General features: G+C 42.3%; 1 protein-coding gene across 2 annotated transcripts in view; it reads left to right on the top strand.

The window, feature by feature from the left end:
• HPCAL1 (hippocalcin like 1) overlaps window positions 1–16,465 on the top strand; it is a 180,956-nt gene that overhangs the window by 95,624 nt on the left and 68,867 nt on the right. Inside the window, exon 3 of one of the 2 annotated variants that reach the window (XM_077782427.2) lies at window positions 1,586–1,663. The gene's annotated coding sequence lies outside the window, so the exon portion shown is untranslated. Of the gene's footprint in view, window positions 1–1,585; window positions 1,664–5,800; window positions 5,874–16,465 lie in introns of those variants that run through there. The other variant, XM_021525417.4, reaches the window with a different exon arrangement.

Genomic DNA, 16,465 nt, shown 5'->3' with positions numbered 1-16,465 from the left:
AAGGATATCTTATGTTGGCATCTGCATTATTTGCAAGATGTTCTCACTATTCATCACAATAATTTTGTTTCTTGTCTCTTTCCTCTTCTCCCCTTCTGTGTATAAATGCAGCATATTATCTAGGTTCCATGATATTTTTTCTCTTATTGTTTCTCAGAATTGTATTTCCACATAAGACTGACTATGCAGTCTGATATTGCTTCCTTTATGAGAGTATTAGATTTCTCAAGAGATGAAATATGGACACTATTAGATGGCATTGACTTTTTTAAAGCTGTAAGTAGTGGCTGATAAAATCAGTAACACAGATCATTTTAAGTGACCTTTCATCCTAATAATTCTTTGGCTTTGTCTGATACGGAAATTAATTTTACATAATGTGAGAAGATATATGTATGAGTCTTGAAAGAGCATATTTTCTTCTGAGTTACTGAAACTTGCAGCTGTATTTTCTCTTTGAAGTTTGTGTCATTCTCTGTGGTAAATGACTGAAGATGCTCTCTGTCTGTGTTAAAATTTTGTGCAGTGGAAGATGTGGCTAATGTGAGATGGAGGTATTGTGGTCACACTGTGAGAGTTTTATCACTCCATGAGGGTCTGCAGGAGGCCATCTATGGCTGACCCTGCTTGCCTGTTTGAAGGTGGGTGTTTGCAAGGGTTCATTTTCAGAGACAGCAACACCTCAACCACAGTGATGTCAGTAAGGCTGGTGTTGTGAAGGCGGAGTGGCAAAGGGGACTCTGCAGTGCTGGAGTCCTCTCCAGGGCTGTGACAGCAGCTGGAGAAAGCGAGTGTGGCTGAGGATGAGGGTGGTGGGATGAAGCTGCCTGCCCAGGGATTGCGTTGTGCAAAGAGCAGCTTGTGATCTTCAAGGAGAAAGGTTTGCATAAGGAGCTGAAAAAAGGTCCAGCAGATCCATAACCTGGAGTTATTGGGTTTTCTCCATTTACCGTGGATGGATGGGTAGAATAGATCCCCAAATCCAGAAAAGCCAATGCCCCAGCCTCCCCTGGAAAGGAGCTGCAGGTACTCACTAAGTGGAAGACTCCAGCTCCCATCCTTGTCCAGAGACCATTGTCTCTGTCTGCACCTGTGAAAGAAGACTGCGTTGGGAAAAGCATCCTGTGGCACTGGGACTGGGGTGGGAATGGAGCCAGAGAGTGCAGCTCCTGCTGCTGCTGGAGAGGGACTAATGGCACCTCCTTTATCTGCACCATGGATATGGAAAGAGTGAGCTGGGGGAAAGCTGTGCTTGTGACAGAGAAGTGATATTGTTGATTCATATTGTTGTAGCATTCAGAGGGCAACTTTTGGGTGTCTGCTGTGTTGAATGCTGGGTGAACATGTAATTGCCATCAACAAATGAGAGCAAATGTCAGTTTTACTTTGAGGTGAGAACCCCCTTTAATTGAGGGTAAACTATAGCCATGAAAGGCTCAAATTACTTGAAAATTTTATGTTCTGCAGTATGGTGCAGTAATACAGAAAAACATCTTTTGTGGATGTAACACATGGAGCTGTAACACATGACCATTGAAGGGCTTCCATCAGCTTCTGACTCAATCTTTCATTTTTTGTCTTTCAGAACCTGTAACTGGGCATTTTAAAGGGGCTAAACATGACTGCTGGCACCAAAATTTGACTTTATTTAACGGCATTTGAGGTAAACCTTGTTTAGTATCTAATCTTTTATTTTACTAAATAGGAAGATTATTAGTAGTAACTTGTATTTCATTACCTTTTCTCTGTGCTTCCAGACTCTTGGAGGAGAAGAACATTTAAATTCTCACAGCTGTGTGAATTTAGAATTACTAAACAATTTCCATTCTCAACTCCTGTTTTCAGTTGATTCTCCCTTGTCAAATAAGATTGAATCCAAATTAATTACATGTTATACTACCTATCCCAGGGGTTGGTGACTTTGCAAGCTTCAGCAAATTTGATCCATCAAATTTGGAAAAAGCCTGACACAAACCAGTTTAATTTCCTTAAGCCAGAATTCTTGGAGCTCTTTAGCCTGAACTGCAGTGCCTCATTTTGGAGCAGGAAATGAAGCTCAGTAGGAGGGTTTGATTTACAACTGGATCAGTTTTCAGTTTTCCCTCTCCTCAAATCTGGCCAAGACATAAACCTCTGAAAAACAACTTCACTATTTCACTTGCACTTTAGCTATATGGTGCTGAGGGTAAGTTCTCAGATGATTTCATCTCTGGACTTAAGGCTCCAGCCCAACATCATCTCAGGAACTCTTCCTCTGTAATTGGGCATTGGAGCCAAGGATGAAGGAATGCCACCCTTGCAGTTCAAGCATATGGATGCATAAGGCAAAGCTGTGAAAAGCAGGTGGAGACAGACTAGTGAGTGGAGAACAGATGTAGGGATAGACAGGGTAATCTGGATGGTAGGAATAGGAGCAGGGCAAAAAAGCTGAGTAAGGAGCTGGGATATGAAGCTAGAGAAGACAGTGGGGAGGCAGGTGGGTTGTAATCAATGGAACATATGTCCTTCTAAGATCAAATTCAGGATGGGTGAGTTTCTTCAGAATCTTCCCCAGCAAATGGACTGAAAATAATATCAACATTTTTAAATTCACATAAAATGTGAATGTCCTCCTACATAGAAGGCAAGGGTTTGCTGTCAGCTCCATGAGCTGAGTTTGAAGGGATTCACAGATTGAAGCAGTCCAATTTGGTAAGGACTGCTTTGGGGTGGAGCAGAGAGGTGATTTCAGTGCCTCATACACACAAGAGATTATAGTGCTAGTGCATCAGAGTGAGCCAGAAAAGCACTGAGACATTTCAGTACAAGGTCTCCTCAGTCACTGTGTGGGACAAGTCACCACAGAGGAACACTGCTGCCATATTAAGCATATTAGTCTCTAGTGATAGCATTTGAACAATACCATCAGAATGCTGGCAGACATGTTTCAGAACACTCTAATATCTTGTATAATATCAGCTAAGGAATGAATTGCTTTTCCAAGCTTCATCAAGAGAACTGGGTCAGATTGGCAGAGCACATACTGCAGGGTACGTGACACTTCTAAGGAGAGAAGTACAGGATACAGGATATACTGAATTTAATACCTTTTGTATTAACCCTGACAGCAGAAAACAGCTCTGTGTGCTTCTGTGCTAGACCTGAAGTGATCCATTCCCCATACATGCTGAACCCTAGCACTTATTGCCATCTGGGTTAAGGGTCTGCTTTTTTCCTCGAGGAAAGGACTGTGAAGGGTTGACAGCATTTGAGCAGGGTTGATGCAGAGACATAATTAAAGGAGAAGGCAGGTATTAAAATTAGTGGGTAGCCACAGGGCATTGATCACAGGAAAGTGACAGTCCTGCAGCTGGAGCACAGACAGCATGATACCTTGGCTGGGAGAAGAAGTGAAAAGCTGGCAAAGTGAGGGATGTAGCTGAGACATGAAGGAAGAAGGATTGGGATGGGGGGTGTGTGTGGAGTGTTTTGTGCTTCCATTCAGTGCCAGGGAGATGTGAGCAGCAGTATTTCAGTTGTAAGTGACTGATGCAGGCTTGGTTTGAAGAAGTACCCTTGAATCTCTGCAAAGTATTTTTTGGAGGTAACATTTGCAAGAGCAATACATTTTCAATACAAGATCAGTGCTCTCAAATCCAACTGAGGAGGCTTTTGTAGAAGATGATTCACCTTGCAGGGAGATCAGGTGCACCTTTGTTGGGGAAGTAGGGCCAGGAGACTATTGAGCAGTGTCAGCAGACCCCCAGAGCAGCAGCTGAGGGACTGTTGGCTCTCAGACCTCTCTTGAGTGCAGTTATGACATTCCTCCAGGGAAGGAACCTCTCCTGTGCTGCAAATTACATCCTGACTTTGACCACCTTGATGGGGTGCAATACAAACCATCCTATGGGTCACTGAATGATCGTTTGTAGACTGTTAAAAATATGAATTTGGAAGAGCAAGCTCAGTTAATTGAATTTACTCATTTGGAAATTTTTCCTCAAGCCTTGTTTGAGATCTGCATGCATTTAGTATATGCATGTCTTGTAAGTGCCAGAAGAAAATGAATATGCAGGTCATGAAACAGACCTTTGGATGGCCTCTCATTTAGGGAAGTGAAGGGATATTTCAAGCAAGGCTGAAAAGTTTCCCTCCAGGGCAATGCTTTTCTGGTAGAGATGGCTTAAACTGTCCTTTTTGATCACCATATCAATACAAAGAAGTGTGTTGGGGTCTTACTTTTAAAACCCTCAAATACTAGATTTACCAAAAACACATAATGTAACAATTTAATGTTAATGATATATTAATGTAAATTTCATATTTAGTGCTGCCTCACCTGTACTTGGACTGAGACTAAAACAAAGCAGTTCCTTGGCCCTGTCCCCTTCAGTCTCAGCCCCCAGCTGAGACCAAGCTCAGGGTTTCATTCCTGCAGAGTGAAAGGAGAAGTTGGCCTAATGTGGACCTGGGCAGTGTCTTGATCCCTCTAAATCCAGCAGAGCCTTACAGATATTGTGCATAGCACTGTGGGCTTTTTCTTGCCTTGCAAAGGTCTGCATTAGAGAAACGTGCCTCGGGACACATTTTCAGGGAAGAAGTAATGTGCTCAATATACCCAGAGAACTTAGAATTCATCCCTAAGTAACACTTTCCTGAAGACAGTTTCCATGGGACATTTTCTTTGAGTACTAATGATCTACCTTGGAAATATGATTCTACAACTTTACTCATGTTCTTCATATAAATAAAAGAACACAAATTATGAACTTTGGAGTCTGAGTCAGGGCAGATAGGTAACACTTGAGAGGGTTTGCCAACTGTTTCTCTTGCTGGCTGCATCGTATTTCTATAAATGCTGGTTTCAGTGCTGATACCATCAACATAGGCCTAATGAAGCAACATTGTGTTGAGAGAAGGAAAAAAAGAGAGAAGGAAAAAAAGCTTCCGTTTGGAGATGAAATTCACTTTTCTTTCTTCTTCTAATCTCATTGGTTTTGTATTACTCATTTAATTCTGTGGTCACTTTTCAAGATCTCCTGCAGGGGATTTTGCCTCCTCTTCTCTGGTAAGGTTATGCAGGAATTTTCCACCTGTGTTCAAGTACTGAGCAAATATGAAATTTAGAAATGAAATATCTGTCTTTTTAAAAGGTGAGAGAGACATCTTTGCACAGAGTTGCAGGAAATGATAGATGAAGTTTGGAAGGTTGTTATAAACATGAGTGGTGCTGCTGCCTGATCTATTTGTTATGTACTTAATTTGTGGCTTAGTTTTAAATGAAGCTAAATGCCAGGTGTCAATCTAGCTCAGAAATGGTAGAAAATCTGGGATTCTGGCTGCAGAACTCATGTTGCTCAAAGCAACCTGCATTAATAGTCTAAGGTAGCCCATCCTGCTTTTCCTACAGCACACAGTCAGCCATTTGGGTGATGTATATGCTACTGTCTACTGTAAGTGTTGGTGATACTTTCCATGTAGAAAATGCCATCAGTGTGACAGATATTCACTGCCAACACATCAAAATGGAAAGCCTGCTGCAATTCAAATAGAAATATCCTGGGAGGTTCTCAGCTATGTTGAATTAAGGCTGGAATAATAGATCAAATGTTTTTTTCTAAGCTCAGTTAACCATGAGAACAGGACACAGCTGTGAGTCCCTTTAAGGCAGTACACTTGTCTGCCAAGTTAGAAGGCAATTATTCCTCATAAATCTGTCTTTTTAAATCCAAGCAGATCGATTGTCTCGTCCATCCTTTGCCTATGCAAGCACCCAGACAGGCTCTTTTAGCACCACCTACAACTAAGAACCCCTCTTTTCAGGAGAGCCACACCATGGAGGTGATGGAAGTCCTGGCAGCCCTACATATTCCTTTATAATGAAGGATGTAAAGGTATGTTCATTTTGCTCACATTTTTAGTGCTTTAAACAAGAAGTCTCTGTTCTGGTTTTAAGCATCATCTTGGATTTAAATATCTGACCTCTATACAAAGAAATAAAATCCTTCTAAAATTTTGTTGCCTAGCTAATAGGCAGAAAAGTGTTGCAAGAAGACTGGGTAGTTTCCTTAGGTCCATGTCATGGTTGCATCATTGTAGAGCTTCCAGAGCTGCACTAAAATTGGCTTGGTTACAAGACAATCATCTCCTAATAGCCCTATTTTGCCAAATCACCCAGGCTCTGAAAGTCAAAATGGCTTCTGCCCTTCCTGGTGACCTGTAATCATGGGTAGACATCCAGCAGATTCAGTGAAAGAAAAAACATTTTGGTGCAGTTTTAAGCAAAGCCTACATAAAAATACGTGCTCATTTTGATCTGAGTAACACACTGGTGATTTTCACTTTTTTTTTCTTCTTTCAGTTAGGGAGAATGCTTTTCAGTATTTGCAAAGTGCATTTTCAGATTGTTCTGACTACAGCTATTACTGCTATGGTGTGTCTTCTCTGGCTGACATTTGGCCCTAAAACCCCAACAAATGCTATAACAAAGTGAGAAGAGTTGGCATAAATTGTTCTCTCCCATGCTGCAGTGGCATAGCAATGAAAGAAAGGAAGTTCATTTTATTTTTCTTTGAATTATAATTTAAAGAACATATTGATATATGTATCTTTTCTGTTATCATGAAAAAAAGCAAGGAAATGAGATATTTGTCCTTATTAACAAGCCTCCAGACAGAATCCAGCAGAAGTGAGAAAAGGAGAGATGAGGGGTGGGATGTGGTGTGGAACAGATTCAGCAGCAAGCCCTGGGCCAGTTGCTTGGTGGCACTGGGTATGACTGGGGCAGCCTGGAGACACGCCCTAATCAGAAAATACAATGGGAAAGTAAATGTAAATATAATTGGAATGTAAATGTAAATACAGTGGGAAAGTATGTTCTAGGTATGAAAAATATGGGAAATTCTGCTGGCACTTAGGAAATTTCTGATTTAACTCTGTTGGCATCATAGAACAATCCTCCAGCTCTTAGTCCCCTCTATGATCACAGTATGACCAACTTAAAAATTAGGTGATATTGTTCATACCCTCATTCCACTGAATTTTTAAACTCTAGGATGGAGAAAACATTGCTTCCCTGGATAACATGACCAGTGATGGACTATTCACCCTCAGGATGAAAATACCTTGCTTGATTCCCCTGCTGCATCTCTGACTACTCTCACTTGTCTTTTTGAGGTGTGTATCTGTGAAGAGGTGAAGCACCTTTTGAGATGCTTTGTCCTTCCCTGTAACCCACCATGCTGTTAAGCAGCAGGAAGCTGCTTGCCTCCAAAAAAGCAAATTAAGAAATTAAGACTGAGCCAATATATACATAATAGTTTCTGGGAGACTAAAAGGCCACATGAATCTCAATTTGTGAATCATTTCTGCTGCAAAAGCAGAACAAATTCATGAAAGTGAACAGCTTGGAATTGGCACTTCCAGAACAGGAATTTGAGGGGGTTTTCTTTAATCTTGACTTTGAAGAGACTTAAGAGATTGACAAAGAATGATGGAAGAAAGAAGGGTTAAACAACCTGGAGGCTGAACAGAAACACTGCTCTTATTTTGAACCATCAGTAATTTGTTGTTTATAGTTCAGCTCCACACAAATGGAGAGAAAAGCTATGAGCATTACCTTCTCAGGTCCAGAGGATGCCAGAGCAAAGCCTGCTGGTGACTTCATGGGGGCTTTTTTTAAAAGTGCTGAGGTATCACTGGGCTTAGATAAGAGGACTTCCACTTTCTACCAGCATCTCCACTGCAGTGTTGAACTACATTTTTAAACTGTGAAAATGTGGAAAACTGCAGCTGTGAATCCTCTGATAAATCACAGACAAACAGGGCTAGAAAGAGTCACAAGGGCTCATTTAATTTTTTCTGCAGCCTCAAGGCAGGTTGTACCACTTCATCATTTCTAACCACCCCCTGTCTGACCTGTATGTAGGATGATGGGAATTTCAATCTCCCTAACTGCTGTTCTTACCTGCAGGATTTTTTTTTCCCCATGCATGCTCTGAATTTTTTCTTGCTTTAATTCAAGCTCATTGCTCCTCTTATGGTAGACATCCATTTATTACAACATTTTTTGTAGATGGAGGATTATGTTTCCCTTCAGGCTTCACATATTTAGGCTAAACCCCTATTCAGTCAGCCTCTGCTTCTGGGGTGTTTTCTGCCCCTGCTTGGCAGCTGTGCTCTCTGCAAGCTCCACTCCTCAAGACACAGCACATCACTCTGTCTGGTGTGGAAGGGTAATTTCCCATTGTATGGGCTCTTCTCCTGCTATATCCACACTAGAACATCTATGTTTTGAATTGTCATTCTGCCCTTTTCCTGCCCATAGCTCCCACTTGCTTTGCTTTATCCATAAGCTTACAGGCATACTTTCTGTTTCTCCATCATCTGAACCCTCAGCAGATGCTCTTCCCTTTAATTGACCCTAATGTTTTCAGACACAAGGGAAGAATATATGGTGCTTTACCTGCCATCCACTTTAGAGCCCTAAAAAGCTGAGTTTCGGAAAAATGGATTTTGTTCCCTTTGGAGCAGGAACCCCACAGCAGAGCTGGATGCATTTTTGGCTGATACAGTAATTCTTGCTTCCTCTCTCCATTTGCTTCATGTTGTGTCAAATAACTCCTGCACTTGAAAATGAAGGAGAAGATATCTGCTTATAGTACATACCCCTCTTGTGCACATTGAATGGCAGTGGCATATAGGAGAGCCTTTTGCTTTGGAAGATACCAATGCTCTTCATGAATGAAGTCTCTGGAAAATCAAAGTTCACCACTATAAAATGAGCTCTTGTTTGATAATGTGCTTTGGCAGTGCTCAGTAACTTTGTACTGGTAAGGAATAATGCCATAACAGGGAGCTTGTGGAAACAGGAGCTGACACAGGACAGACCCCTCTGCCAATTCACATGTGTCTTCAGTCAGGAGGTATGACTGGAAGTGCCTGGTCCTGTGCCAAACAGGACACTGGACAATAAAACAGCTCCTCTGAAGTAGTGATAATCTCCTTGGTGGTCTGTGAGTAGCCTGCCACTTCTGGCTTTCATAAAACTGAATTCTCAGGTGATCTGCTGCTGTTACTAAGAAAAAGCAATAAACTCCTGGCTCTCTGTGGATATGCTCTTTTACCAAAAGACAACAAATAAAGGCAGAGTTAGTCTGCAGGACCCTGTGCAGAGTCTTGTGGAGCTCTCTGAGATGCTGAGGGCTCTGGGATTGCATGTCTGGCACAAACCAGTCACCCAACACTGGCTCCTCCAGCACTTAGTGAAAACATGTCCAGTACACAGCCTGGCTGCATGTGTTTACACATGAACTAGAAAACTCCCACCACTCCGTACCTGAGAGGAGTGAGTTAAATGGGCAGTCCCAAAGATTCAACATCTAACTAGGCACAGTAATGACTGGCTTTAAATCTAGGAAAATGAAAGAAAATGTCTGTGTTCGCTTGCTGATGACTCAGGGCTCAGGGTTAATGTTTTCAAACTTGCCATGAAAAATATGGATTGGAATTATAACTGGTTAGGAAATTGAAGGTCTGTGTCTGCAAGCAACACATTAATTCCAGCATCTGGGGCTTTGAAAAAAGCCTATATGTGATATGGTCTGCAAAATAATGGGGATTTTATGAACTACTGGTAACACAGTAGACATGGCAGTGGAAGCAGTGTAGAAGGGAAACAGGTTAAACTAGCATATAACAAAATATTTCAGAAAATATCACTCCGTATTTACACCTGGGGCATGAATGTTAACCTGAAACAAATGTACTCCTTTATTTTATGCCTTCCCTACCAAACGGTGTTATTTTAGATTTCTACTCCATCAAGTTATCTGGTAGGGGCTGCTTTCTCTCCCTGGGCTGATCCCACCCCAGGAGGAGCTGTCTGTAAGACTATGCAATTCTGCCAAGTCTGAATTTGATCCACTATGCTCAGTTGTCCTACTAACGCATCTGTCTTGGGCCCAAGTGCTCTCCTGGTTTGAACTATAATTATCCTAAAACTAGATTTTTCTAAATTTCATTCCCTTGTAGCTTTTTATAGTTCTGTGAATTAATTATTCAGAGCTGTAGAAGTTCTCAGCAGTGCTTTTCCATAGCTTTTATGGACATGGATGCATTTCACTCATGTAGAGCAGAGCATGCGCTAGAACTTCAGATGGGGACAAGGGAAAGACTTTGTCCGAATGTCAAACATGCTGAGTTCAGCACGTTCTCCTCTGACACCATCTTCTTGAATCTTCTGAGGCATAGATAATCTCAGAGGCTGAAAGTGTCTGTATTTCCTCCCTGGCTTTTTGCAGCTTTAAACTCTCCCTTTTCCTGTTACAAGTTGATGCACCTGTAGCACTGCGGGGCAGGTGGGGCTGCTGTGAGCATGAGGACCAGTGTGGCTGCAGAGCTGAGCACTGCCAAAAACACCTCCACATTTTGGCTGGGATGGGGGTGAAGTGCAGCTGGGATGCAGTGGAGACTGGAGGACACAGAGTTCTAGCCTGGAACCAGAAGCTGGGAAGAAGTCAGCAATCTCATTTTGCTGCTGAGAGAGAGTGGATGTGTGTTTGGGGTTGGCCGGGTTCTTGGGAACATGTGAGAGGAGTCTCTGGGATGCAGGCTGGGGAAGATGCGTCCAAATAAAGCATAAAGCTTTGTTTGAATTTCACTTGAGCAGGAAGTTAGCAGGAATATTAGAAGGTTGTTGAGGCATCAAATCACAGACCTATTGGGCTGCTACTGGCACAGCTCTTCTGGCTTGTTCAGCTAGGTCTGAGCAGTTCCCAGAGTAGGTGTGTGGGGAGATGTGTCCACATGGAGGTGTTGCTCCTGCCCTCAACAGGTTCACCTCATCTTCCCAGGCAGTTGCAGCCCCTTCATTCACTGCACCCTTTTCCCTGGAAAGGCCATTCTCACACTGGGAATTTCCATCACACAGAGCAGTGAAGGGAAATGTCTGTGCTGCCAGGCTCTGAGCAGGACCCTGGTTTCCCTGCAGAGGCAACACAGCAGCACCAGCAAATGAGATTGAGCCTCTTCTGCCTCCCACATCCTCCTTTGGGTAAATGCAGAGTGTGTACTTTAATTAGTGATGATACATGAGGGAGACAGGAGATGAAGCAACATTCAAATTAAGTATCTGCAGAGCTGGTAAGAAGGTAAATATGAGCTCCTAGACTTGGGGGATTTTCCTTAGTCCCTTCTTTTGCCGCAACAGTTTTAATTCAAAAAGCAAACAAATCATTGTTGCAATATTTTTTTTCTACCAAAACACACCTTTGAGGTCCACCTTCACAGGCTTCTGAGCTTTATGGCACTGCAAAGCCCAGGGTGGGCTGGTGGGGCTCCCACTGAAGCTGGGGGCCAGGCACAGCATTGCATCAGGCAAAGGGTTGTTGCTTCCATGCTGCAAACCTGCAGTGAGGGTGGTGGACTGACACCTGCATGATACCACCAACCTCCTGCAGCAGAGCACCCCTTGACAGAGGCAAACCACAGCAGGTTTGGAGCTTTTCCTCAGGAGCAGAGGCTTCAGTGACTGCCAGCTAGCCTGAGTCTTCTCTCCATGCCTTTGCTATGTCAGGGGAGCTGTGAGGACACCTCTGCATTTATTTCTGCTCCCATGATCAGGAATCACTGCTCACAGCTGTGTACTTTGTACCACTGCTCATCCTGGGACATCTGAACAGCTCATACTTCACACTGAGCATCCTCTTTCCTGCTGTCATGGGTGGGCCTTCAGACTGAAACTGGGTGGGATGCTGAACACAAATATTACACAGATGCCAGAGGGATAAATGAAAGCTTATTGAAGAATAAGTTAACCTTGCATTAATTTTTTTTTTTTTGAAGTGCTAAACTTCCTTATATGCCTTATATGACAGATTTTTGTTTGATTTTGTAAGTAATACAGTATTTAATTATTGGACAAAGCATGTTTCATAGGAAAATACATTTTTTTAAACCATTTTGAACTGATAAACAGCAAGTATTCACACCCCCTTTGCTATGATTTCACTTTAATAATGATTTTGGTGTTTCAGTATGAGTCAGGCAACAACAGAAGAATTGCTGAAGAAATTTTGCTAAAAACCTCTCTGAAAAAACAGTTATGAGTCAGAAGAAGCACAACTGGATTTTACTGGCTTGGGACTGGCTTGCTTGGATCTGTAATTTCAGAAACCAAATTCCACATCTGGAGCTGTCTACAGTTTAGCTATTAATAGGATGTCTGTGGTTTTATTTCAATGCCACCACTGGGAATCAGGACCTGCCCTGAAGAAGGGGTGGCTGCCAGTGGCCACTGATGCCAGGCACAGAGAACCCCACTACAACAGGAGATTTTCTGCAGTGATGACTCAAAACAAGCAGCTTTTTTCCAGTGGAAAAATGCATTGTCAATGTGAAAGAAAAACATAATTAGCAGAGGCCAGATAAGGAAGACACTGGAAAACCCCACAAGCTCCAGAGTCCCTGCTTTTGCTTTCTGCCCCTGCCAATGTAATTTGTTTTACCTATCTTTTTGTTACCAAGTATTAAATTTATGTGCCATTAAAGGCTGGTTATTTCTGACAGGATACCAAAGAAAAGCAGCAGTTTTGTCATTTTTGGAAGATCATGTGTGGAAGGGCAGAAACTTGTTCTTTGCCTAGTTGAAGCCAAACTGTATATTTCTTAATCAAACTCCTACGGAAAGGTGACCCAGTCCAAAACTTTTAGGGATGAATCTAGTTTAGCAACTTATTGGATGCTCTTAATTATTTCTCAGTTTCTGTCAGCATAAAGGCATGCCTTTAAAACCTCTGCCAGAATAAATTTTGCTCAGATACCACCAGTATGGAGTAAAAACCTTAATTTCTCTTACTTGCCTGGATATAATTTGATATAAAACACCTGGTATAACACTAATATAAAAAAAATCTGTGATATTTGCATGGCAATCTGAACTCAGAGGAGCTGCTGTGGCTCCAATAAGCTGTGCCTTTGAATGCTGTCAGGAGGATCAGCTGAGCATGGCTGTACCTCGCCAGAGTACCAGTGGGATGCTGATCATAACACAGTGTGACACATTGCCCAGGATCCTGCTAGTGGGCTCCTTTATTGGATTATTGTCTGTTTGGAGAGGGGAACACATCCTCTGCTTGAAGCAGATTTGCTCATGGTTTGTGTTGTGATAAAAGGTGATCAAACATCCATGGAAACTGTGAGCCTTTTTAGTTGTAAAGTTGCTGCCTCTCTCTGTTGGCTTTATAAAAAAAGTGCATGTTTTGGTAGAGCTGTGGCAAAGGTAGTGCAGGATGCTTGGCAAGGCTGGAAAGCAGCCTGCCCTGGGGAGAAGTCCTGCCATTCCAGCAGGAGTCCCCTAGCCTTGGCTGTCATATTGCTCTGGGTGAGCAGCCCCAGTTGAAGGATCTGCTCCCCTGTGTGCCTGCCCCAGTGGGGCTTTGTGGGATCACATGTTGGGTGCACCAGTTCCTGGGAAACACACAGGAATTTTTCAGGCCAGTGAGTAAATGTGGCTGTCTTCAATTCATGGGAAACCCACATGGATTTTTCAGGCCAGTGAGTGAATGTGGCTGTCTGCATGCTTGGAATTAAGTGTGTTTTTCACTACTTGAAGTCAAAGTTTGAGTCAGGAGAATCGGGACATGCCTGCAAGAGCATGGAGGATCTGGTGATTATCTAAATGCATAATCAATACCCCTATTTACTTACTAGTGTGCATTTGTCAAATGTCCAACAGTGTGATTAAACTATTTAAGTATTTTCTTCAGGCATAAAGCAACCTTTCCAAAATTACTAACTTTTTTCTCATTGAAAATGTTGTTAATTAATACTTTTAGTGTCCTCCCCTGTGATTTGCTTTCTCTTAATTACCAACAGGAGCAATACAAGAGTGCTCCGCTGCCAGTGTCAAAATTAAACTGACTTTCTCCAAATTGCACTGACTGATCCACATGGCTGTGCCTTCAGGTAGTAAGCAGGAGACCTCAATCCCATGGGAAGTGCTGCTTTATGAGGCACTCTGTTTTCACAGAACCACAGATTGATTTGGGTTGGAAGAGACCTTTGAAAGTCATCTAGTCAAACAACCTGAAATAAGCAGGGACATCTTCAACTAGATCAGGCTGCTCAGAGCCCCACTGAACCTGTCCTTAAAAGTTTACAGGGATGGGGCATCCACCACATCTCTGGTAGATGTGCCAGTGTCTCACCACCCTCACTGTAAAACATTTTTCCTTCTATGTAGTCTGAACATGCTCTCTTTTAGTTTAAACCCATTGTCCCAAGTTCTGCAGCAACAGGCCATGCTAAAAAGTCTTTCTATAAGCCCACCTTAAGTATGGAAATGAATTTCAATAATAAGTATTTCAGGGTGGTTTCATGCAGATGGGAGCAGCATGAGGGCATGGCTGTCACAGCAGTAAGGTTTGAGCCCTGGATGAGAAGTGCAAACATGGTGCAAAGTCCCTTAACCACAGGGTGCTGGGGAAGCAGCAATCCTGCTGCCAGTGGAATGCCCTGGCTTTTGCAGGGCTCTGGAAAGTGTCCCAGAGCACGCAGGCTGGAAGAGCACTACAGTACCATCTTGTTGGCTCCAGCATCCCAGGAAGCACTGTCAGATTTCTTTATTCTCTTTTGATCAGCCATATGAAAAAAAGTGGTCTCAGCAAAACTGAAAGTTGCTGTGGGGAAACACCAGGCTTAGAATATTATTTTTCATTGACCTGATTGAGCAAAAATACATGGCTTTACAAAAGCTTTGCAAGGCAAAAACTAAATTTCATTTAGACACACTAGTATTTTTTCAAACTTACTTTCTGACTTTTGCATTCTCCTGTTGTGTTTCAGAATAGAAAAATGTAACAGTATTGATACTTTCTGCTGCAGTGAAACTCTTAAATCTTCTTACTCTATTCCCCCTTTCTCAGCATAAATGTACCATGTTGAATGACAAAACCAGAGTTCTCTGTGTTACATCTCACAGAAACAAGTTTTTCAATGGCTACTTCTCTCTGTGAGAACTCATCCATTTCAAGGGCTCTCTGTTATTTTCTGCTCAGACAAATTAGACATGTCATTTTGTGTTTAGAAATTGCTGCTGCTGCCAGCATGAGGAAATAGCCTGGGTGGGAATGCCAAGCCCAGGTGGGAATGCCAAGCCCAGGTGGGAATGCCAGGGTATCACAGGCAGACACCCAATGCCCTGCAGCTCTGTCCCGATGGTGGATATGCTTGTGCAGGGACACTGTGGGACAACAGGGTTGTTGGTAGATGCAACTGGAAATAATCATGAGTGGGCTATGGAGTGTAAGAAATTCCAATTGTTTTGCTAATAGATGCAGCTAAAATGCTCCTGGCCCCAAATTTTGTTTGATGATGAATCCCAGCAAATATTGTAGCAAACCCCACATCTCTAGCATATAGAGCATATCTCTAGCTCTAAAGCACCATAGCGAGAAATGAAGCTTTCACATTTTCTTTATTTAGCAAAGTCTTTCTCCTTTTGCGTAAGAAACTTTAATATTAAAATCTTGTCTAAAACACCTAACTTTAGTGTCTGACATAGCAACTGCAGCCTGGGAGGCAGAATCAGGTCCTTTTTAGGTTTCCATGTAATAAATGGGTAGACAACAGTAAATTAAATGAAAACGTGTCAGTTTAATTCATAAATTCTTCACCTCTGTCAAGCCTAATTTTTTTTAATATCTCCACCCTCAGTCTTTCTATTATGGGAGAGAAAAACCACGCAGCCAATTTTCCTTTATGTTGGTTTAATTGTTGCTCTTTTTGACTTTGAAAAGGATACCAAGTGTTCTCATATATGTAAATGTGCCTGATGGCTTTGGCTGTTCAAATACTGAGGGCCCCTGTAGGCATTGGGGTATCCCTGGGGCAACCTTAATACAAATGTAGGTAGAAAGTGCATTTTTTTATTTGTCCAGCTGTGCAGGCTCACATCTGCTGTAATCAGGCTTGCTGCCAATCATTGCAGCTCTTACCATTTATTTTTCCTCTCAGGGGAAGAAAGCACCCAAGACAATCCTGCTAAGAGAAAGAAGAGCAATCATGCAAAGGTGGACTATTGACGCTATTTTTGTTACTTTCTTTTTTCATCTATCTGATGTTACTGGCATAGTGGTAGGCATAGTAAGTAGGCTGGAGATGAAAAAGCATGCAAAAATTACACTAAATATTGTGTTGTAGCTACATTCTCTGAACACTCATTTTCACTTGCTTTATGTTATATTATTCAAACTAGGCAAAGAGCCTTCAAAGGTAACTAGCAGATTTCCTTCTCCTGCCTCTCCCCACCCTACAAGGTCATCTAAAATAGGCCAGGGAAGTACACTAGAAAATACTGCAGGGAACAGGCTTGCTTTGTCAGGAAAATGCATTGTAAATGTCTAGCTGCTCTTTTTCACTTCCAGTTTCTGTGATCCAGATGACTGGCAAGACCCCTTGGCATATTTTTTTCAGTAGTACATTAAAT

This window comes from Lonchura striata, chromosome 3 (genome assembly GCF_050655825.1).
Source record: "Lonchura striata isolate lonStrDom1 chromosome 3, ASM5065582v1, whole genome shotgun sequence".
In the NCBI taxonomy this organism is placed as follows: domain Eukaryota; kingdom Metazoa; phylum Chordata; class Aves; order Passeriformes; family Estrildidae; genus Lonchura; species Lonchura striata.
The sequence above is the reverse complement of the archived record's forward strand: the minus strand, read 5'-3'. Positions and strand labels throughout refer to the sequence as shown.